The 23,699-nt window shown below is 42.5% G+C and overlaps 1 protein-coding gene across 14 annotated transcripts in view; it reads right to left on the bottom strand.

Annotated features, from left to right (window-relative positions):
- The window catches only part of RGS6 (regulator of G protein signaling 6), a 606,196-nt gene that overhangs the window by 411,566 nt on the left and 170,931 nt on the right, over positions 1–23,699 (bottom strand). The window contains exon 2 of one of the 14 annotated variants that reach the window (XM_045451437.1): positions 5,415–5,559. The exons of the other annotated variants lie outside the window; for them this stretch is intronic. The gene's annotated coding sequence lies outside the window, so the exon portion shown is untranslated. The remainder of the gene's footprint in view (positions 1–5,414; positions 5,560–23,699) is intronic. 14 annotated transcript variants of the gene reach the window in all.

Here is a 23,699-nt window from a genome sequence, read left to right as displayed (position 1 = left end):
TCTAGAAATAATCATCATCATCATAACAAAATAGTAATTACTATATGTCAGGTATTTTTCCAAGCACTTTACTTACATTAACTCATTTAACTCTGTTAATAACCTACGACAAAGTCATGGCTTTGGTAGACTACGAAGAAGGCCACTGTCCTTCACTCAGACGTAGAATCTGTTTCTCCACCTCTTGAATCTGCTGGTCTTAATGACTTGCTTTCACCAATGGAATACGGTGGAAGCGAGGATGTACAATTTCTGAGTCTAGGCTTCAAGTGGCCTTGCAAGCTTCTAGTACCTTGTTAAGAATACTATGTCCATGATGCAAACAAACCCAGGCCTATTTAGTTCAATTTAAAAAAGAAAAAAAATCACACTTTGATTTTCTTTCCCCCCCTTGATGGGCACGATGTAATTCTGATTTTTCTATCATTTTTCTATTTTGTAACTTTTTATTTAAGGGAAAAGTTGTTTTCTACTATTATTGTCCCTAAATTGTTGTATATACAGAAATATATAAATTCAAGAAAGCAAGAAAGAGCTAGAAGTTAGCTTGATGATAGCTACTACTGGGGGGCGGGGGGGGAAAGGAGACACGACGAAACATGTTGCTTTCCTTCTGTTTTCAAGAACTTCACTAAAATTGCACAAAAGGGATATAGTAGCATCGATAAGACAGGAAAACTATTCGTTTAAAAATCATTTCGGGGGCACCTGGGTGGCTCAGTCGGTTAAGCGTCCGACTCTTGATGTCGGTTCAGATCATGATCTCATGGTTCATGGGTTCCAGCCCCGCAATGGACTCTGTGCTGACAGTGCGGAGCCTGCGTGGGATTCTCTCTTTCCCTCTCTCTTTGCCCCTCCCACTCTTGCTCTCTCTGTCTCTCTCAAAATGAATAAACTTTAAAAATTCTTTTTGAATAATTTCAAAGTGTTAAGGTTTTTTGGCTTTTCTTCCAAAGTTCTACGTAAATACAGAGCATGCCACATTTGACACTCACGTATGCTCATATTACAGTTTGGAGATGTGCTTAAAGAGGATTTCTAGTAGGAAAGGATAGCACTGGGACCACTGTAATGCCGTTGTGAATGGGCCTCACTCACAGACACGCAAGGAAGACCGTACAAGCGCTAAGAAAGGGCTCTTTTCTAAGTCTTAACTAATGAAGCCATCAAGTTCTGAAGATATCAAGTGTGCAACTCGGAGCAGCAAGCCAAATCTTTGGTTCTTCTTCTGAAACTTACGGCAATCTTGTAGTCCAGATTTTCTAGAATATTTCCAATTTTAAATGTTCTGTTCCACTGTCAAACCAGAGGCCCTGAGGTTTTAGTTCAGGGTTTCCTAGATTTGTGACTTCGTGAACAAGGAAACTTCCAGGGGGAAAATACAGCGATTGGGGGACTGACGTGAGATTGCCAACTTTCAGCCAATGAAGTTATTTTGTAAATAATAAACAAGTTTTTAAAAGTTAACTGTATTTCTGTATACTCAAGTTGTATAAGCTTGAATAAATTACTTCATGTATCTAAGCCTCCATGCATTCATCTATAAAATGGGAAGAGTAATGTCTCCTCCTCAAGTTTGAAAGTACTTACCAGAACATCTGACACTGTAAGCGCTCAACAAAGGTATCCGTGACTACTACAATGATGATCCCTACCATCGCTTCCATAAAAAACTAATGAGTCCAAAGACAATGAATCCTAGCCGGAGCCAAAGGGAAAAGTGAGGGGTCCTCACAAGACCAATGGGCAGAGCAATCTTAATGCATCTGGCTCACCTTTCACTAGGGCATCAACAGCTCCCAGGGAGAGCAACCCCAGACCTACTAAACCTTAATGAAATGGAAGAAAGGGCCTCCAAAGAAAGGAAAAAAGCAGTAGTTCCCTTGGCAAACCAGCCATGACAGGATGGGATTCAGACACGGGACACAAATACCACGGCAAAGCTCACGCTCCCAATTCAGTAGGCCACCAGTGTCTGTCCTTTGCCCATGTCTGCAGCCCTTTTGTATTCATTTCCTGGGCCCTTGATTCAAGCTACACACCTCACTGACTCAACTATAACATTATCTCCCAGATAAAACGTCCATTAACTCTGCTCACCCATCATGCTGAGGCTTCTGCGTCCACATCTATCATGCACTTACCACAGTGTTACTGCTTGGTGTTTGTATTTATGTCATTTTCGTGGTTAAGGAGATTTCAAATTCATCATATAATCGGGCTTGGTATGATAATAATCACTTTACATCCATAATCTCACATCCAACGCATTACAAACATTCAGCTGTATTTCCTGTCCGTCTTTTTCTCCCTTTTGCCTTTTTACGTGGTTTTGGTTCACATATGCACGTAGTTTCAAGGGTACAATTGCTACTATACTTTTCAATCATTTGAGCATTTTTCAAATTACTTCACCGTCTTCCAAGATCATCATTTAATTGCTGTGTAACTTTCCACCAAGGAAATGCTTTTAATTTACTTAAGTATAGCTCTCCTGAGGGACATGCAGAGCATCCCCATTTCTGGCTATTATAAGTAGAACTAAAATGAATAATTTCCATGCATATGGATTTTTCCATATTTTGAAATATTTCCTAAAATTAGATTCCCAGGAATCGCATTACTAGCTCAAGAGAAAGGGGCACTGTGATGGCTTTAGATATATATTATCTGATCATGTTTGACAAGAACATAGATGTTTCTTGTGCGTAAGAATCTATTTGCATCTCAGTCATTTTTCCAAGTAGCTCATTCTGTCTACTCTCAGTTACACACCTCCTCACTCATTCCTCCCACTCTTGCTGCCCTGCTGTCTACAGCACCACCTGTGGACAATCTGTCCTTTATGAACACTGATTGTCCACAGACACCCTGAACATCTTGCCTTGGTCCAGGACCCCCTGGAAAAGTTGTCCCTTAGGTGTTCCTTGGGGTCTTCTTTTCTCTTCAGGGAACTTTTTCAGGGATGGGTTGCTAAAATACGCCTACAACCCAATGCTCTAATGTGTTTTAAGTGCAAACGTCTTTGAAGTTCACAATAGTTTGATTTGTACATTGGATCATATGAAAATCGTATACCTCCCTAATGCTTAAATATTTTCTAATACTAATAATGTACAAGAGGACTCATTTGATTACAGTTCTGCCAGCATTAGGAATCATTTGTTCTGCTTTTGTTTTTGAGCATATTATTGATGAAAAATAATGTTGTGCACTACAATGTCAAGTTTTTAAAAAGTGATTTTTGGGGCGCCTGGGTGGCTCAGTCGGTTGAGCGTCTGACTTCGCCTCAGGTCATGATGTCACAGCTCGTGAGTTCGAGCCCCACGTCGGGCTCTGTGCTAACAGCTCAGAGCCTGGAGCCTGCTTCTGTTTCTGTGTCTCCCTCTCTCTCTGCCCCTAACCCACTCACATTCTGTCTCTGTCTCTCTCAAAAATAAATAAACATTAAAAAAAATTTAAAAAAATTTTAAAAAATTAAAAAAAAATAAAAAGTGACTTTTTTTTTAAACATGTCTACCTGCCTCCACTAAGCAACTCAGTCTCCTGAGAGAAGAAACGACTATATTTCTCTCTTGTAGCATTAGCGCTCAAAGATCTTGGCAGAGACGCAAAAGGGAGGGAAAAGAGAAAAGAAGAGGGGAAAGGAGAAGAGAAAGAAAAGGGAGCAAAGGAAGTAGGAGAAGCTGGACAAGAGGAAAGGGAAGAACAATCAAGAACTAGAGTCACTAGCATCTGGGGACTCTGTCCTACAAGCAGGTGGCTTCAGAGACAAGATTCAAAGACACAATCAAAGGGCATCTGGGTGGCTCAGTCAGTTAAGCATCTGACTCTTGATCTCAGCTCAGGTCATGATCTCATGGTTCATGAGACTGACCCCTGCATCTGGCTCTGTGCGAACAGCATGGAGCCCACTTGGAATTCTCTCTCTCTCTCTCTCTCTCTCTCTCTCTCTCTCTCTCTGTCTCGTCTCTCTGTCTCTGTCTCTCTCTCTCCCCCACTCCCTCTCTCTTTTTGTCTGTTCTATGCATGCACGCTCACTCTCTCAAAATAAATAAACTTAAAAAAAAAAAAACAAAGACACAATCAAGACTAAAGATATAACTCAATCCACCACTCTACAAGTATTTCACCACCAATTCCTCTTTTAAATTCATGCAAAAAAAAAAAAAAAAAAAAAGGTAGTGGCTTCTGAGGGTCAATTAGATAGAATACTTTAAATATCAGGACTTCCCCCGACCCTATGGTGTAACTTTCTTCAGAGCAGACTGTTGTTTAACAACAAGATAGATTTGACCTCAGCAGACTCATCTGTATGTTCTTCCACTTTTGTCATGAACTAGCCCTGTGAACAAGCAACAGGAACAAAACTAGGTGTCTGTATCTGAGAGCACATGTAACCGAACACAAAGCAGCCACTTAAAGAAGATCATATTACTGTCCTGGAAATCAACCTTAAAGGTACGTAACTCCCTTCGCCTGTGCCTCAGTTCAAAGGCTGGTTAGCCCACCTCCTTGCCGGGTGAACCTGGTACTCAAGCTCTCAGCTTCTCATCTGAGAAATGAGGATAGAGGATGATCTGTAAAATGAGGACAATAAAAGCTCCAATCTCACAGAGAGCTGTTGTGAGCTTGACAAGTTAATACACGCTCACAACAGTAACTAGTATATAGTAAGTGCTCAATAAAAGGGGAGTGATTATGATTGTTGTAAAAGAAGCCAACTGATGAAAAACCATGCAATTCTAAGGGACGCGCAGAGGTCCTAGATCTTTTCAAATGTGTACGATAAGAAAGAAGTCCACACATCAACTACTCGTATGTAGGGTTTTCTTTTGGAGCCCTGTGTGTATGCATTCAGCAGTACAACAGCACATATAATAGGCATTTTCTAGAATGGTTTATCTAAGAAGCAAGAAGGTAGTGCAAATGAAAGGAGAGAGAGTGCAGGATGAGAGAAAGGAAGCTTCTCTTCTGTCTGAACGGAGCAGTCACCACTTAGAAGCACTTACCGCTGATTGGGAATCGAGGTCCCATTTAACCAAATCTTCCAAAGTTTCAAGAGAAACTAGAACTCTATATTCTTAGGTGGTTTCCAGACCATTAAATGTTGGCAACTATTTCGATGGTCTCTAAAAGCCTTGTTTTGTGTCAGTCAAAACTCTGACATCTGTCCTCTTTAAGCTTGGAGAAAAACCATGTCCCTAAACTAGGGTCCCCAGCCCCGTCCCTTCCAAGAACCAGTTCCCGCTACATTCCCACTACACGGGGGTGCGAAGAGCATTAGTGCTCAGCAAATACCCACGTGCTGCGTCGGCTCTAGACAGTCAATGGCAGCTCCAGTGAGGGCCTGCTGCATACACACTACTTACCCATCTTCGGGGGACACAGAAAAAGTAAGAGTGAGAACTCACCTTTCACTGAAGAGGCCAGACACATGTAAGCGAAGGGCCAGGAAGCATTACATTGTACATAGCTGTCCAATTGTGTGGTGCCCACTGGAGGCACCACAGGGCTGTGGGACAGGGGTCCTGAACGAGACCAGGAGGATGGGGGAGGCTGTGGAGAAGACAGAGAGGTACACTCCGGGTAACAGAGGCAAAATGAGCGGCAGCACGGCTGTCTCGGGTTATTGTAACATTTCTCCCATCCTTAATGTTGGAAAGTTTGTATGGTCCAGTTGTTTTTAGTGGGTTTTTTGTTTTGGTCAGGGAAACATAAAAGCCACCGCTAACATATTACCATAAAAATGAGCTGTATGTTGGTAGCGTTGACTAATGAATTCTGCTTTCAAACATTTTCTGAGCCTCTGAACAGTCTCTGTGGCTTGGTTGGCGGGGTAGGCCAAGAGGTGGCCCCTGACCATAAGAAGCCACAGTCCGGTGAGGGAGCTGACTCTAATGAGACAAGATGGCAGGCGCCGGGATCATGCCTGCGGAGCACCGTGTCCAGGGAGTTGAGGTGCCGTCACGCGGAAGCCACCAGCTGGGCTGCATCTGGGGGTGAGTGGGCGTCGGCCAGGCAGACAACGGGGAGGAGGGGTGTTCCAGGTAGCAGCAGCAACACAGGCCAAGGCGTAGAATGGTGAAAGCCAGTAGTTTATAGCAGCAAAGATACCCACCCTCTTTTCCACCTCTTCATTCTTGGTCTGTCTGCTAATTACGGCCTTCCTGTGTCTCAGCAAGACAGGAATCTCTGAAGATCCTTAAAGATTCTGAAAACTTGCCCTAGTGTTGCCGTTCATTCACATGAAAAGGCAGCAAAGGGGCGCCTGGGTGGCGCAGTCGGTTAAGCGTCCGACTTCAGCCAGGTCACAATCTCGCGGTCCGTGAGTTCGACCCCGCGTCGGGCTCTGGGCTGATGGCTCAGAGCCTGGAGCCTGTTTCCGATTCTGTGTCTCCCTCTTTCTCTGCCCCTCCCCCGTTCATGCTCTGTCTCTCTCTGTCCCAAAAATAAATAAACGTTGAAAAAAAAATTTTTTTAAAAAGAAAAGGCAGCAAAGATGAAAAACCACCAAAGGCCAACGTAAAGAGAATGACTTGCAGTGCCTTTGGTACATGCAGATGCATTTAACTGGGTCTCTGCAGTCTGGGCACGGGGGTGAGGCTGTCAATAAAATCAACTCTGACCTCATTTATTTGGGGATAGATGATTCTCTGCTTGGTCTCTAAAACAAGAGGAGATGCTCACATGGAAAGAATAGAAATCGCACAACACAGCTCAGGGTTGGTTTGGATTTGAGCTTAGGGTTGTCGTACGTGTTGCATTTTGTTTTTACAACTATTAGTGTTAAAAGGAGTTTTTTTAAGTTAATATTGACCTATTTTGCTCAGAAGGGGAAAGTTAAAAGTTATAAAGTTACAAAGCTAAAGATTTCAACTTACAACCACCATTGTCATGTTTCAAAACACCATGAAAAGGGTACTCTAGGAGTACTAGGGGAGTAACTTTTAGCATCCTGGGTCCATTGCCTGTTATGTGGAGCAGCATTTTCACTCTTTTCTTCTCTTTCTGACTGGCTTCTGATGGCCCCTGAATCTCCAAGGGGAGTAAAGGAAGGAGATTGTGGTAGTTTGTTCCACAGATGGTCCCCCGGGGACCATGCCTCCTGCCCTGCTTTGTCTGGGCTGTCCTGCATAGCCAGTGGAAGGTGGATGCTACAGGACTTCTAAGCCTAAATCAAAAAAGCCCTGCAGTATCTGTGTTGATATCTTGGGATGTTCAGCTTCAGAACCCAGCCACCAGCCTAGGAGAAGAGCACGCCACATGGGGAGGCCACACACCAGAATCCAAGCTGAGATCAACGGCCAGGCATGTGATGAGCCATCTTGGATGTGTCCAGCTCAGCAAGTATTCAGATGACTCCAGCCCCAGTTTCCATTTGAGAGCAAGAGTATGAGATCCCCCCCCCCCCGCCACCCAGCAGGACAAGCTAGCTGAGTGCAGCCAACCCCCAAAACGGTGGCTTATTACACAGCAAGGTAGAACCAGAAGACAGAAGTCAACAAAAGAAAAAGGAAAACCTGAAATTAAAAGTCTTTTCTACCTGTGACAACATGGTAAATGAGATTGAACTATGTGGCCCAATTGCTTTTTTAAATTTGAGCGTAGTTATTAATTATCGCACTCCCTTTCCCTAGTGATCACCTGAAGATAACCAAGGCATAAAAATATGCATTTTCTGGGAATAGACACAGACTTAACATGCCTCATGTCATGTGTCGATATATTTTTCTTAATTATCTTCAAGGTTCATTTTTTAGGTTAGAAAAAAAGCAAAATCTTCAGAAACAAAGCAAGATTAGCTAGTCTCCACCAAAATCCTTTACGTAGTAAGGTCAGCAATCATATACATTGATATGGGCAGTTTACCAGAATTTCCTATCTTTCCAGTTTAACTATGAAACTGGCATGACATTAGAAATGTAATAGTTTTCCACGTTCGGGGTAAGCGCATTCATTTTTATGTCTGATGCTTAGTAGCAAAACTCTCGTGTGCCATATATGATAGACTGATGATTGCCAATTCGTTGTCCCATCAGCATCCATTCCCTTGTGATCCTTGTTAGCGCCCTCCACTTTGTTTGAAACCTTATGTGTCAGCTAAATACCCAACTTACAGAGGTATCCTTGAAACTGGACACTATCACAGCCATTTAGAATTAAGAACAAGACTGCTGGGGAGTTCCGATGAAACTTTTGCTGTCCTGACAAAAGGAGAGAGCTGTGGCTAGCACACCACTTCACGTCTCCCTTCTAGAATGTGCACATGATGTCTGCAGTCCCAGCAGCAGCCATTTTGCCACCATGAGGCAATAAGCATAAGGATGAATAGTAACACATGAGGAAGAGCAGAGCGGAAAACACAAAACAATCACGATTTCTGACAGAATTGCCAAACAGCTGAACAAAACCTAAAAACTGCCTCTGGCTAGATTTGTTGTGTGAGAAAAATACCCCAATTATTAAAACCACCATTGATTCAGCTTTTATCACCTACTGCCAAATGCATTTCTGTGTGATAGTGCTAAATTATTCATTAAAACCAAACAACTACGATTGAGTTCAATGCTACCTGCTCAAATATAATTTCTCTTCAGACTATACTATGGTCCACATGGTTGATGAGGTACATTTTGCCCACCTCAGCCACTCATTTAGATAATTGACATTGCAGCACTGAGAACTCGTCCTTTATATAGTACTCTGCCATGAAGAGCCAACTACTCAGACTGACAATCGAAAAAACATCAGATAAAAGAGCATTAGATTTTCAAAAGCACAGCGCAACGAGCACAGTGATTTGTGGGAGGCCTTTTTCTTTCTGTTTCTTTCTTTCTTTTCTTTTTTTCTTTTTTTTTTTTTGCTTGATTGTTGTGTAATAGCAATAATATTCCTGCCTTTGGAATATACTTGCAGAAACAACTGTTGTGGTTATCAAACATCTCAGCTTTGCTTTAGCATTTAATCACCCACAAAACCCTATTTATTGTCTCTCTACTCCTCCATGGTTATCAGAATCCCATAATTAAGGCATAATGAAAGTAAACAGTGTCACAGAAAACTAGATGTCTTTAAAAGGAGAGTAGTTAAGGCAAGACAAATGTTCCTAAAGATAGCAGTAGAGCGAAGTGGAATTGCTAAGGAGCTGTGTGTGTGTGTGTGTGTGTGTGCGCGCGCGCGTGTATGTGTGTGTGTTGGTGGTGATTAAAAAGAATCATCATCTAAGTGAAGTATTTAGGGAATAAATTGCCTCTTGATGGATAATAAATTAATCTGAAGAATTCATAGTGAATTCAAATAATGAAATCAAATTAGTACAGCAAGACCCCTAAACCAACACACAAACCCCAAGAAAAGGAAGGCTGCTCATCTCTGAAAAGCTAAACTCGGGGTGACCAACAGCTTATCAATATGCTGTCTTGCCTCCAAGATTTATGCCTTAGCTACTTCTAAAATGATTTGGTGTGCAAGAGATGGCATATGAAATTAGAAGAAAACCTTCCCTTAATGTTTATTTGTTTGTTTATTTATTTATTTATTTATTTATTTATTTATGAAAGAGAGAGAAGAGAGCCAGGGAGGGGGGTACAGAAAGAGAGGGAGAAAGAAGTCCCAAGCAGGCTCCACACTGCTGCCCAACATGGGGCTCGAACTCACGAACAACGAGATCATGACCTGAGCCAAAACCAAGAGTCAGACACATAACCGACTGCCCCAGAAAACCTTTCATTCATAAAGTCAAAATATAAATATAGTACAAGTCACTGGGATGAGCCAGGTACTACAGCTGGGCACTACATTTAGATGGGAGATTCCTGGTAGCTGCAGCAAAAAGGGAAACCTCTTGCTTTACATTGCTTCCATTATTAGATAAAAGGAAGCACATATATTCAATAGGAGAGCAGCTTTGTCCTGGCAGGAAATTCTTTTGGTAATTTACGATATAGGAAATATGAAGGCTCATCATCTCTCAATAACGTTCATCTTTTTTCATGGGATAGAACACAATTTATTGTTACACATTTTCAGAATGCATCTGTATAGTACATGCGTATCTTTAATTACTTCGTTAATGTTGTCGTCCCAAATAGACTGTAAACACCATGAGGAGGGAGGAATCATTTCTGTTTTCTTCCAGAACCTGGCTCAGTGTCTGACTCATTTTAGATTTCTAATCAATATTTATTGAATAAGTGAACAAGCTCTTTGGTCAAAGACAAAATGTCAAACCCAGAACTCCCCTTTCCATAACTGCAAGGTACAACAGTCATACAAAATGCTTACAAAGTGCTACGTAAAGCCTGTCTGCTCAGCACTGTTTACAATAACCATGGTGGCGACCAAGAGAGTAAAACCTAAAGGTCCACCAAAAAGAGAGAGGATTCATACAACAAATCTGATTTAGAAATTAAAATAAATAAATTGGAGCAATGTAGATTTTTTTTAGTATGTTACTTGAAAAAAAGCAAACTACAAAATGAGGCTTACAGAGTAACATTCGTATCCCTTTAAAATATGGAACACACAGGGCACCTGGGTGGCTCAGTCGGTTGAGTGTCTGACTTCAGCTCAGGTCATGATCTCACAGTTCGTGGGTTCAAGCCTCACGTCGGGCTCTGTGCTGACAGCTCGGAGCCTGGAGCCTGCTTCAGATTCTGTGTCTCCTTCTCCCTCTTCCCCTTCCCCACTCATGCTCTGTCTGTCTCTCAAAAATGAATAAACGTTAAAAAAAATAAATAAATAAAATAAAATATGGAACACAACACTATATATAGTTGTTTCAAAGTAGGCATGGGACAAAAACACCAAATCTAAGGTACTGGTCTGTGTTTCGAGAGGGAAGGAGTATGGGATCGAGAAGGATACACATGGGGCTTCAATCCTGTCTGAGGCTGAATGGTGGTTATAGAGCTATTCTCCGCCCCCCAACCCCCGCACCCATAGGCGTGCATACATGTGTGCACATGCACACACACATGCACACCTTTTTTGAATGTCTGGAGTATTTCATAATGAAAAACAAGAGAAGTCTGAGACAAGCCATAGACAAGAGGACCCTAATGAGACTTGGAGACATGATAGCTAAGTGTAACATGGTAACCTGGGTGGGGGTCCTAGGGTAGAACAAGACGTTAGGTAAAAACTAAGGACGATGAAAAAAGTATAGACTTCAGTTGATAGTATGTCAATATGGGTCCATTAACCATAACAAATGTATTATTCTAATATAAGATATTAATAATATCTGGAAAACAAAATCTGAAATAATAAAATAAAATAAAATAAACAATAATAAAATCATATCTAAAAAACTGAATACACAGTATTACGAGACCTCTCTGAACTACCTTCACTATTCTTCGGTGAATCGAAAACCATTTCAAAGTGGGGCGCCTGGGTGGCGCAGTCAGTTAAGCATCCGACTTCGCCAGGTCACGATCTCGCGGTCCGTGAGTTCGAGCCCCGCGTCGGGCTCTGGGCTGATGGCTCAGAGCCTGGAGCCTGTTTCCGATTCTGTGTCTCCCTCTCTCTCTGCCCCTCCCCCGTTCATGCTCTGTCTCTCTCTGTCCCAAAAATAAATAAACGTTGAAAAAAAAATTAAAAAAAAAAGAAAACCGTTTCAAAGTAAGTTTATGTTTTAAAAAGGAAACACCGCAAAAATATTTATGAAGTGGGCCTTTCCTATAGCAATCCTTCAACAAAAGCATAAGCTGTACTGCTTAGGAAAGGCCTTCTTCTAGTCCAAGTGTTATGATTTTTGATGATTCAACTTAACAGAAGAGAATTTAGAGAAGAGTAAGTTAATACACTTCTTAGACTGCTGTTATTTCCCTTAAATATCAGATGGCTCAAGCTTGCCTTTTGTAAGAGCTGAATAGCAGAGAAACATGGTCTTGTCCCCAAGAAATGAGTCCATCTGACAACAGGGGCCTAGGGCAAACAGCTTACTACCTGGCTTGGCCACTTTCTACCTCAACTTCTCTCCTGGCAGCGTCTCTGTCTTGCTTGTTTAGGCCATTTGCATAGTTAAGTGAAGCCAGACTATTTCTATCTTTTTTAAAGGAAAAGAGGTATACCACGTGGATTCCAAGGAATTGCAAGGAACTTCATTCTCATAGCCAACCTCAGATGAGATGACACTCACAGAAATGGAGATCCACAGAGAAGCTCGGAGCTTAGCTCCTGTGGCCTCCTTACTTAAGGATGAGTTAAGCAGGCTCCGGGGACTTGAAGTGATTTGGTCAAGGCCCCCTCAGTCCACTGTGCCCCTTCAAGAGCTAAGAGCACTGAATACCCCCCTCATGTGACCAAGGGAAAACAGGACCTCAGCAGTGACCAGGCTCCTCTGCTCACAGGGGAGGGTGCTGGCCAGGGCAAGGCTGACACAACAGGGAAAGGCCTATGGGCTTTGAGTGAGAGCAAGCAAGGGAGAGAAGGCCAGGAGTCTGAGAGGCAGGGAGGGCAGAGCAGGACTCTGGGGAAGCGGCCAGTGGAAAGTCCCCTTCTGGTGCCAGAGTGGCTGGAGAGCCTGTTCACACTGGTATTGACATTCCTGCCCCCCTGCATTTTAAATGCTTATGTTACCCCCTCTCCCTCGTCTTTAGTGAAGCCCGCCACACTCACAAAGGCTCACTTGGGAGGGTTCTGCTGTGTGGAAATCACTGAGGCAGGACTCCTGGGCCCAGATGACCAAGAGGAGGTAGGGCCCCCGGAAATGAGAAATACTGGGCAGGGAGGAGGACTCTCGAGGAGTGTGGCACTGGAGGCACGAGTCAATTCTTTGTAGATGTCAAGGGCATGGACATCAGCGAGGCCAACCCGGGTCTGGCTAATGCTCCCTTCCACCAAGTACACCAGCCTGGAAGTCTCCAAAAAGAGAACTTTGTGGAAACTTCCCTACCTTCCCATTAACCTTCTCCAGGAAGACCTACGGTGTTCGCTGGTCCACACATGGACTTCATCATTTACAGGACAGCTGCCTATAAAGATCATTTAACTTCTCCAGCAAGAGAAATATGAAGGCACCATAAATCCAAAGGAGTTTGGGTTTTATTTCTATCCACTACTGAAAGCTTTTAAAGAATTTTTGTTGTGGTGGTGGTATGTAGGAAAAGGAGGGCTCAAGAAAGAAGCTAGAAGCAACTAGAGGAAGAAAAGCTCGTGAAGAGAAACCACCAGGTCTTTAGGGGGAGACTCAAGATACCGGTGTCAGCTTCACTGAGGAAAGGAGGTTGTTCTCGAAGGAATTCTTAAACATGTCAAATGTCAAAAAGAACTTAAGGTGAAGTGTGAGAAATATCTATTAGATTTTTCCAGTAGGGAGACACCGATGACCCTGCCAAAGCAGTATTCATTGGCCAAATATAGTTGCACAAGTTGTTGACTGAACAAGAACATCAGCCTGCGTTGTGCTCATGCCCTCGGAGAAGGGATGCATTTTCCCTAACTGGGGCAAAGACAACAAACATGCTTGTGATATAACTGGTGTCTACACAGAGCGGAGTAGGCAAAGCCCTATCAGAGAAAGACGGTATGTTCTAGGGTCAAAGCTCAGTCCTCCTCTTGGGCAGAACTTCACCCTTACAGAAAGAAGGACTGTCACTGTGAAGGGAAGAGATGAATTAAAGGAGAGGGATTAGAAGAACAAAGGGAAAGAGTGGCAGGGGGGAAAGGGACTGTGGTGGAGTCTGGGTTCTGGCTCCAATTGCTAGGAAAACTTAACTGCTTACTCTGTTAATTCTTATGTTTGTAGAGCTCGCGTAGTTTTCACAAAGCTGTCTCCCATAGCATCGGACCTTTAAATCACCCTGGGAGAGAGGAAACGCCGCACTGTCATCTCCCTTCCATGCCTGAGGAAGTCAATACGTGAAGAGTACAACTCCAAGTGACGGAGCCGGGGAGCATATGCTGTAATAGACAAAGGATGCACCTTGCCTGTAAATCCAGGTGCCGGCCCAGCACGGTCACTTGGGAACAAGTTGCACCAAACCACGGAGGCTCTGTTTGCACAACTGTCCTATGCAACACAGGAGTTCTTCCTGACACAGAAATGAGGGTGGACCGAGATGTACACACACACTGATGTCAGAGCCTAATACATAAACTTTCTCTCCCTCTCTTCTCCACTTAGAACTCATATTCAGATTATCAGACTCTAGGTCAACAACCAGAAACCAGAGGGTGACTATGGTCATGTACTCATTCACTTATTCTCAAATCTCTGGAAGCTCTGGTTTAATGAGAACCCAAGAGTTACGGTGTAGAAGTTGAGTTCCCTGGGGTGCCTGGGTGGCTCAGTCAGTTATGGGTCCATCTCTTGATTTCAGCTCGGGTCATGATCTCACGGTTTGTGAGTTCGAGCCCCAAGTCAGCTTAGCACGGAGTCTGCTTGGGATTCTCTCTCTCTCCTTCTCTCTGCCCCTCCCCTGCGTGTGTGTGCATGTGCACACGTAATATTCTCTGTCTCAAAATAAATAAATAAACTTTAAAAAAAAGAATTAAAGAACGAGACATTAAATTCCTTAAAGAATTTATACTATTAGTAAAATTGGATGTGTTGCACTTACCTAACATTTTACAACATTCCCTACTAAAAGTATCAGTGAGCTATAAGGCCGCTTCTGCTCTCCCTGCCCGGCAGCCTCCTTCCCTGGGGAATTAGAGCCCTGCTGTGGGGATCGCAGTTGGCGAAGGGAGAAGGAAGGACTGTCCCATGCAAACCCAAGGAGCTCTCACCCGCACTGATCTGTGAGTTGCTTTAAAAAAAAAAAAAAAAAGAAGAAGCTCCAGATGTGGCCAGGGAAGGAGGCTGGGAAATGACATGAGAATCTTCCTCCCTGCTTTATGCCACGGAGTTATCCCTCCAAGGAATGCAAAAAGCATTCGCATAAAAAAAAAATACATGAAATGATTTCATTACCTGCTTCTAGTAAACATTTTTTTCCCCACTAAAACATTTCCATCAAAAGATCAGGAAACAGGGCCAGGCAAGTTGCTTTTTAAATTCAACAGTGATTCCTCAGCTAAGAAAAAACAAATTGGATAGAGCAGATAATCTTCAAATCCCTAACAGGAAAGACCTAGCGTAGACTAATTAACCCGGTTTCGATCACCAGGAAACTAATGTATAACGTGTAGGAATATAAACTCAGATCATCTGACGTTGGCCTAATTCTTTCAGCAAAACGTAAATGTATATCAGCGGGTCACAAAATTATTTAGTGTTGTTCCAGCCGTGTGTGCTTATTTCCTATCCCTTGTAATGTTATTCCAGAAAAATCAGAAGGCTTCTCCCATGTTCACTAGACGCGGTCTGATTTGGTTACGCATGCGGTAGACCCACAGAGCAGTAGGTAAGTTTCTATCTTCAGTCCTGCTTTCGTTTCCCGGACACTTTCTATGTGCCAGGCACTGTCCGAGGCACTGGGAACCCAATGGCAAGCCTATTAACATTCCAGTTCTCCTCGTGGAAATTAATTCTCACTGGGGCACACGGGACCAGAATAACATCAGCGAGTAGTAAATGCAATGAAGAGAACACAAAGGTACAATGAGATAGTATCCCTCGAGGTGGGGCTGGGGCTGCTTTAGGCCAGGGGCTAGGGAAGACCCACTGTGGGATCATGGAAACACGACAGCTGCGCAAAGATCCAGAGCAGGAACATTTTAGCAGAGGGAACAGCATGTGCAAAGGCCTTGAGGAGAGAAGGAGCTCAGGGCAATTGCAGAACAGAAAGAAGGCCCGGGTACTGAGAACACAGAACAAGGGGCGAAGCGGCGTGAGGTGGGGACCACAGGCAGGGGCCAGACTGCAGTGAGCCCGGGAGCACATGATAAAAATGCAGATGTTATTCTAAGGCCAGTGGGCAACCACTGGAGAGTTTTTTAAGCTAGAGAATGATCTGGTCTCATTTAAGCCTTCAACTGATCACTCTGGCTGAGGGCAGAAATGGGCTAGGAAGGCACAAGAGGTGAGGGTTTGGGGGAGGGGGGAAACGGGAGCAGAGAGACCTCACCGTTGTCCAGACAAAAGATAATGGTGACAGTGTCAGTAACTGTAAGTGAAATTATTTTAATGAATCATTTCAAATGAAATCCCTCTTCTGTTTCACCAAGGAGAGTGGAAGCCTTAATGGAAACGTCGTGATATGTGGTAAACGCTGAGCTGACATCTGCCACGACCCGAAGCAGGCGAAGGAAAAAGCCTGCATAGTCGAGGAGCTGGTCACTCCGAAATACATTTATGTGCTCATGGGAAATGGGAATGCGTTGCAGCTGGCAGTTTCATTCTTGATTCAAGTGAATGGCACCCACATTTTTTTTTAATTTTTTTTTTCAACATTTATTTATTTTTGGGACAGAGAGAGACAGAGCATGAACGGGGGAGGGGCAGAGAGAGAGGGAGACACAGAATCGATAACAGGCTCCAGGCTCCGAGCCATCAGCCCAGAGCCTGACGCGGGGCTCGAACCCACGGACCACGAGATCGTGACCTGGCTGAAGTCGGACGCTCAACCGACTGCGCCACCCAGGCGCCCCGAATGGCACCCACATTTAATTCTTATGAGCACAACGTGTCCCAAAGATCACTGGTGAGCAAAGGACTCCACGGAATCAAAACTCTGCCACCAAAGGCAGCTGGCAACACAGACGCAAGGGGCAACAGCCTTTATTTTTAAAAACAAAGTTCCATCTTCAGTGCACAGAAAGAGATGGTTCAAGAAGATTCTGGTCTTCTGGTCTTCTCTTTGCAGAGCCCAAAGCACTAATTCTCGCTCCCCGGCCTTTATCTTGTGGCTCACCCACTCCCACCTGGCCCGTGGCGGTTCCAAGATTTCTCTGACCTTCATTTCTTTCATTAGTAGCTAGAAGTCAGTTGGCTCTGACAAAGACTATCTCCTTCTCAAGCCTTAGACTCCTCTGAGTCCTCTTTTGGACGAGGCATTCCTCTTGGATTCTGTCCTTGGCCTGCTTATTCCGGTTTTAGCAAGAATCCTTGGAGACCATTTAGTGAAAAATCTCCCACCTCTGGTATCTAATCACCCTTGATATCTGACCAAATTCTTTATCTCCCTCCCACCTTCGAGATTGCCCCAGACCGCCTTCCCCAAGAATCCTCCTTGCCCCTGATGTTTGCCCTTCCTCATTTTCTGTCCACTCACCCTCACCCTGCTCCTTGGCTATAAATCACCACTTGGCCTTGCCGTAATCAGAGCTGGGCCCGGTATCTCTCCCCTATTGCAAAATTCTGCTGTAGTAGCCCCTCCTTGAATAAAGCCCTCCTTATCATCTTTAACAAGTGACTGAATAATTTTTTCTTTAACTGTTCCCTTAAGATTATAGTCACAGATACAAATAGGGAATAGCAGAAACTTTAAAAATCCCAAATCTGGGGCGCCTGGGTGGCTCAGTCAGTTGAGCATCTGACTTCAGCTCAGGTCAGGATCTCACAGTTTGTGGGTTCGAGCCCCACGTCGGGCTCTGTGCTGACGGCTCAGAGCCTGGAGCCTGCTTTGGATTCTGTGTCTCCCTTTCTCTCTGCCCCTGCCCCGCTTGTGCTCTGTCTCTCAAAAATAAATAAAAATGTTAAAAAAAATTTTTTTTGTTAAATCCCAAATCTGGAAGGGATGAGCTCATCCAGGTGACTTGCTTGAAAAGATCTTGCATGATCAGAACAAGTTATTCATAATCAGGAGAAATGATCCTCCTTGGTCCACATGGGGCCTTCAAAACATTTAGTTTTAATAATATAATGAAGAACCATGAGCCTATGACTTAACCCAAAAATGAGAACAAACCAATAGTTATCATATGCTCACCCCATACCTGCTGTAACCACTATTCTGATTTGTGCATTCCTTTCCTTCTTAAAAAAGTGTGGGAGGGGTATTGTCGAAGTTTTCATATTTCTGAGTTCTATGGAAAAGGCATACACATTGTATTCTCCTGGAACATTGTTTTTCACTCAGTCATCACTAAAATTTATCTGTGTTGAGTGTATCTCTATTCAAGTTTCACGTCTTCATAATATTCCATTGAGTTCCATTTTTTTTTTTTTTTTAATGCATTTCATCTCGGGGCATCTGGGTGGTTCAGTCAGTTGGGCATCTGGCTCTTGATTTTAGTTCAGGTCATGATCTCACAGTTTGTGAGATGGAATCCCTCACTGGGCTCTGTGCTGACAGTGCAGAGCCTGCTTGGGATTCTCTCTCTCCCTCTCTCTGCCCTTCTCCTGCTTGTGCTCTCTCTTTCTCTCAAAATAAGCTTTAAAAAAATACGTTAAATAAGTAAATAAATGCATTTCATCTTACCTGATGAAGAAGGCAAAATACTCACAATAAAATATTCCAAGCCTCCCTAATTCACTATTTTAGAAGTATGGTCCTAAGAACACATGATAGTAAATGCCTCAGGGGAAATGGGGTTTAGGTATTTCCTAGTCAGGACAATTAAGTGTTCGGAGAGCCTTTCTCATTAGCTACAAATATTCAGGCATTATTTAGTTCACTGATTTAGCTGATTGAATCAAAAAGAAAACTTTTAGTTTTAACTTCCAGTTAGAAAACTTACATTTATTATTCCATGCTTTTAAGAAGCAGTTCACAAGATTTTTTTTAGATATTGCTTTTTAAAGTTTATTTATTTATTTTGAGAGAGAGAGCACACAGGTATACATGTGTGCTGTCAGCATGGAGCCTGATGTGGGGTTTGAACTCAAGAACCATGAGATCATGACCTGAAACCAAGAGGCAGATGCTTAACCAGCTGAGCTACCCAGGCACCCGAACAGTTGAAGAGATTTTATTCTGCTCTTTAATTGCAGAGGAATGGGTCAACTTCAGATATGTCAGAGCACGCCTTGAAACAAGCCCCATAAATCTCCTGGTCAGCCTTCAGGTATAGATTTTTTTGAGGGGAAAAAATTAAATATGCTAATACTTATAAAGTGTAGGAGGGTGAAGACAGAAGTTGTAGGAGCACATAAGAAAGGGAGAGCCCTTAATAGCAAGAAAAGTATTTCTGGGAACACTGTCACAGTTACTAAGTAGAAAAATATCCAGCCTGAAGTAAAATATCTGTACAGCTTCCCTTGGAGGTCAGGGCTCAAGGCATGAATGCAAAGGGAAGAATCCCAACAACCAGGTTGTCATCAATTAAAAATAAGAAAGCCAAACACTAGGAGAGAAAAACTCTGATGCCTTTAGAACAAGGGAGGGCACAGGTGTCCTGCAGCAAATGTCTCTGAAGGCTGGAACATTTTAGGAAAACTGCTTTGACCTCCATAGTATCTTAGCAGTAGAGAGCAGGAGGCAGGAACCGGTCAGCCCTGATACTTTTCTGGGTGTGCACACAGCTTAACTTGAGTCTTCTCTAAGACAGTAATCATTCACTGTATTTTATTTCCAAGATTTAAAAAAAAAAAATGACTTTAGTACGTCTCTAAGACAAAAGGACAGAAATAAACATCAGTCTCGGCATTAGATGCAAGAAAGGAAGGACAAAAGGAAATATAAGAGAGCCCAAGGAAGACAAACTTCTCTCATTTCTTGTGCCATGAAGCAAAGACAACATGCGTTGAGTCAAGAAAGTTCCTTCTCACGAGGATCATTTTAACCCTTCTGTTGCTTGTTCTCTTCCTATTAAAGCATGGCCCCACTGTCTGCACTCTTGGAAATAACCTGTTTGCTGAAACAGTGGTGGACCAGGAGAGCCCCTGGACAGGACTGGTCTCATATGCAGGCCTGGTACGCAGCGCTTCTAGACGCAGCCAGACAGCCCTGGGTTGGAATCGCTGCTTTACCAAATAATACTGGAGACACTGGGCCAGGTACTCCATCTCTCTGGGCCACAATTTCCTCACACACAAATTAAGGTAATGATAATCACCTGATGGGGTTAAAATAAAATTTCTCAGTGGCTATTGTGCAGAAGGCACTCCATAAGCGTGAACTCCTTTCTCTTTTGCGTTCTCGATCCCCTCTCCTCATGCCCTACTGTTCCGATGGGAATCACCCTACGTCATTCTACATATCTAGAGTCTCCACCATGTTCTGTGAGCAAGAAACTTACTCCGAATCAAGTACATTATAGGTAACCAGCATACATCCATGCTGATAGCGAACATAATACTACCCAAGGTGGGGGGCTCCTTATGTATCAGATTTCCCCTGGAAACAAATTAGGGGTGTGGCCAGGGCATTTGAGGTTAAATATTAAGTGCACAAACATATGATCCTTCCAGAAAGGCTGTCCACCTGGTCAGATACTTAAATATTTTACTACTTAGTTTATTATTTCCCAACAACTTAGGCTTCAGGGAGTCAAGCAGCCACAATACCATACAAATTAACTTTGGTCTCTGTTTTTATATATGTGCAACTTTCAGCAGAAAAATCAATAAATGAGCTTTGACCAGATATATGCAGGCTTGAGAGATTTCAGCTGATAGACTTCCCCTGGATTGTTAAAAATAATAAAGGCACAAGCAAATGCTCAGTGTGGCTACCATCATAATCATGTAATCTCTTGAACGGAGAAAACTATCTACTTTCTATCTGAGGCAAGGGGAATTACAGGACCTGTGTGATTTCATAATTCAACTTTTTAATTTTTGCAGATGAAAGACCCAAAGCTGAAAAAGTTTCTCAAAGCAGTCGAGCTAGGACTTGTAGAAGACCCTTAACCGCTTAATCCAGAAGTTCTAGTCTATTACTAATTCCAAAACCACAGTTTTGAGGGGGGGAAACGCAAGGGTCCATGCAATGTGGGATTTCATCTCATGGCTCTGGCTCTTTCTGGCAATGAGAATTTTCACCAATTCTCAACCCTGATGCTTGGAGGTAAAGGTACTGGTGAACATCTCTGTTCACTGGTATAAAGACCTCCCCTCTGTCTTCCAGACTACCTCAATCCCTAGGTAGATTTCCTCACTCAGGAATAAGAAATATAAAAGGCAAATGGCATTTCTCATTTTTGAGGACATTGTTACATCTGGAGCTGAGGATCCAGGTGTATTCATACCTATGAACTGTTTTACCCACAGTGTGACCACATGAGGGCCTGGTCCGAGGTAAAGCTGAATAGCCCCGGAGTACACTCATTGTGCAGAGCACTGAGTAATAGATAAAGTAGCCTAATCACTATATTGTATCCCTGAAATGAATATAACACTGCATGTTAACTATACAGGAATTAAAAAAAAAAAAAAAAGCTAAGTAGCCCTTGTTATTGGAGAGGAACGGTTTTGTTTCTTTTTTTTCTTTTAATTCTTTTCTTTTTTTTTTTTTTTTTTTTTTTTAGTGTTTATTCAATTTTGAAAGACGAAGAGAGACAGAGCACAAGCAGAGGTAGGGCAGAGAGAGAGGGAGACATAGGATCCAAAGCAGGCTCCAGATTCTGAGCTGTCAGTACAGAGCCTGACGTGGGGCTTGAACTCACAGACTGAGAGATCATGACCTGAGCCAAAGTCGGACGCTTAACCGACTGAGCCACCCAGGTGCCCCCAGTTTTATTTCTTTTTATCCCAACTGGAGATGGGGTTGTCTGTAACCTGTAGCCCAAGCATCCTGATACAACACTCCTACTGTGTTGTGTATTATAAGTATTTATAAAACAATATTGAGACCAAGGATTCATTTCATTGAAAGTGTAAAATATGCATTTTATGCCCCCTGAGACTTCTTTCTGCTGTTACTGGCATTCCTTCTATCTCATCTTCTCTAATTCACAAATAACAGTCTAAGTACAATGAAGAAATGATTGAATGGCTCAAACTCTAGGCTTCTAGATAGTATTTTAATATATGCTATATTTTCTTTTTTTTTTTTTTTTTTTTGTCTGTCACTTATTTATTAGTTAAAACCCATAGTTACAAAAGACTTTGGAAGTTGGACCATTGGCCTCTTTTTCACCTCAGTTCCCCCATGGTTTTCAGCCACTTCAATATCTTTGTGGTCAACCCATATGATATAATATTTTTTTTTTTATAATATATGAAATTTATTGTCCAAATTGGTTTCCATAAAACACCCAGTGCTCATCCCAAAAGGTGCCCTCCTCAATACTTCAAAAAATATTTGAAACAAATATGACAAAAGGTTAACAGTTAACTCTTGCCTGGGCTAAATGAGAACCTACCACAGTATTTTCTATACTGTTATGAGTGGGTTGTTTTGTTTTGTTTCATTTTGGAAAAACCATGTAGACAAATAAAAGGAGAAAATCAGGTGTGGCAGTAATTTTTTAAAGTAGAAGAAAGCTTTCCTGATGTTAAAACTTTAGTTTTCAGATTGAAAAGCTTCACTGAGTCAAAGACAGACTTGCATTTTCAGAATAAAAAACAAAAACGAAAGCAAAATGCTTAGACATCCTAGTAAGGCTTGATAGAAGAAGAAGAAGAAGAAGAAGAAGAAGAAGAAGAAGAAGACGACGACACCTGGACATATTTTGGAGAAATTTCTTCAAAGATAAAGGGGAAAATCCTGCGATCTTCCTGAAGTAGGAACAAATAACTTAAAAAGGAAAACTGACTCATCTAACAACCAACTTCTCATCTGCAACACTGGATGGCGGACAATGAAGCAGTGTTTTCACAGCTGTGGAGGAGAAGAAGGGCACTCCCAGACCACACAGCTGAGGGAAAAAGATACTTTTAGAAATAAACTCAAAAAAGGATACCAACAGTGGGCTCTAAGAAACCATCCCAATAAAAAATTACAAGATCTCAAGAGTTAGATTATGAATGCAAAAATAGGTTAAATATATGATAATGTAGTCAAATCAACTAGAGAATGTAAATGTGACTAATGATGTGTTTAAAAGGCTTCGATTCTTTAAACAACAGAAGCATTCTGTAAAAAAATTACAAAGTTAACGGCATCTTTTTTTTTTTTTTCTTAAGTAAGCTCCATGCCCAGCATGGGGCTCAAACTCATGACCCTGAGATCAAGAGTCACGCGCTCCACCAACTGAGCCAGGCACATGCCCCAAATGTTAACAGTTATCTTAAAACTAATATTCTAAATTAATTCAACTAGCCGCAGAATTTTTAAGGAAGAAATAAGGACAAAAAATAAGGACATAGGAGCCTCCTAAATGCTCAACTTCAATAGCAGAAGAGTGTGTGGATTAGGAGCATGATAATAAACACTTGAGTTGAGGGAGGGAGGGGAGGGAGGGCGTCTAGGAAGGTCTTTAATTTTGGTATATCAGGGGAAAGATACAGTTTGATATACTGCTATTGAAAACAGGAAGTGGAGCATTGCCCTAAACAGATACATTGAATTACCAAATTACTAGGGGTAAAGGAGATTTACAACCACTGGTAAAAACAGTAAAAGCATACAAGGAGAACAGAGAAAATACAATTTAAAATAATGAGTAGAAGGTGGAAGAAATAAAGTCAAAGACATAAGCTACAACCACGCTGGGCAGATGAAGTTGGAGGTGTGGATCCAGAAAGGTAAGGAAGGGAAGGTCAAGTGCAGCATCAGCCTGGGCACCGAGGGCCTGGGAGCCATCGGTGGGTGCCAGGGGAGAGGAATCTCAGTGCAGAGCAATTTGAGAATGTTGATAACCATTGTTGAAAATTGGAAAGAGCTTAGGGGGATAAAGACAGATAATGCCTACGTGCTAGCTAGATTGGAAGACAATACTACAAAGATGCAGATTCTCTCGTGAATTAGCTTAAATTTAAT

Source organism: Leopardus geoffroyi, chromosome B3 (genome assembly GCF_018350155.1).
Source record: "Leopardus geoffroyi isolate Oge1 chromosome B3, O.geoffroyi_Oge1_pat1.0, whole genome shotgun sequence".
Taxonomy (NCBI): domain Eukaryota; kingdom Metazoa; phylum Chordata; class Mammalia; order Carnivora; family Felidae; genus Leopardus; species Leopardus geoffroyi.
The sequence above is the reverse complement of the archived record's forward strand: the minus strand, read 5'-3'. Positions and strand labels throughout refer to the sequence as shown.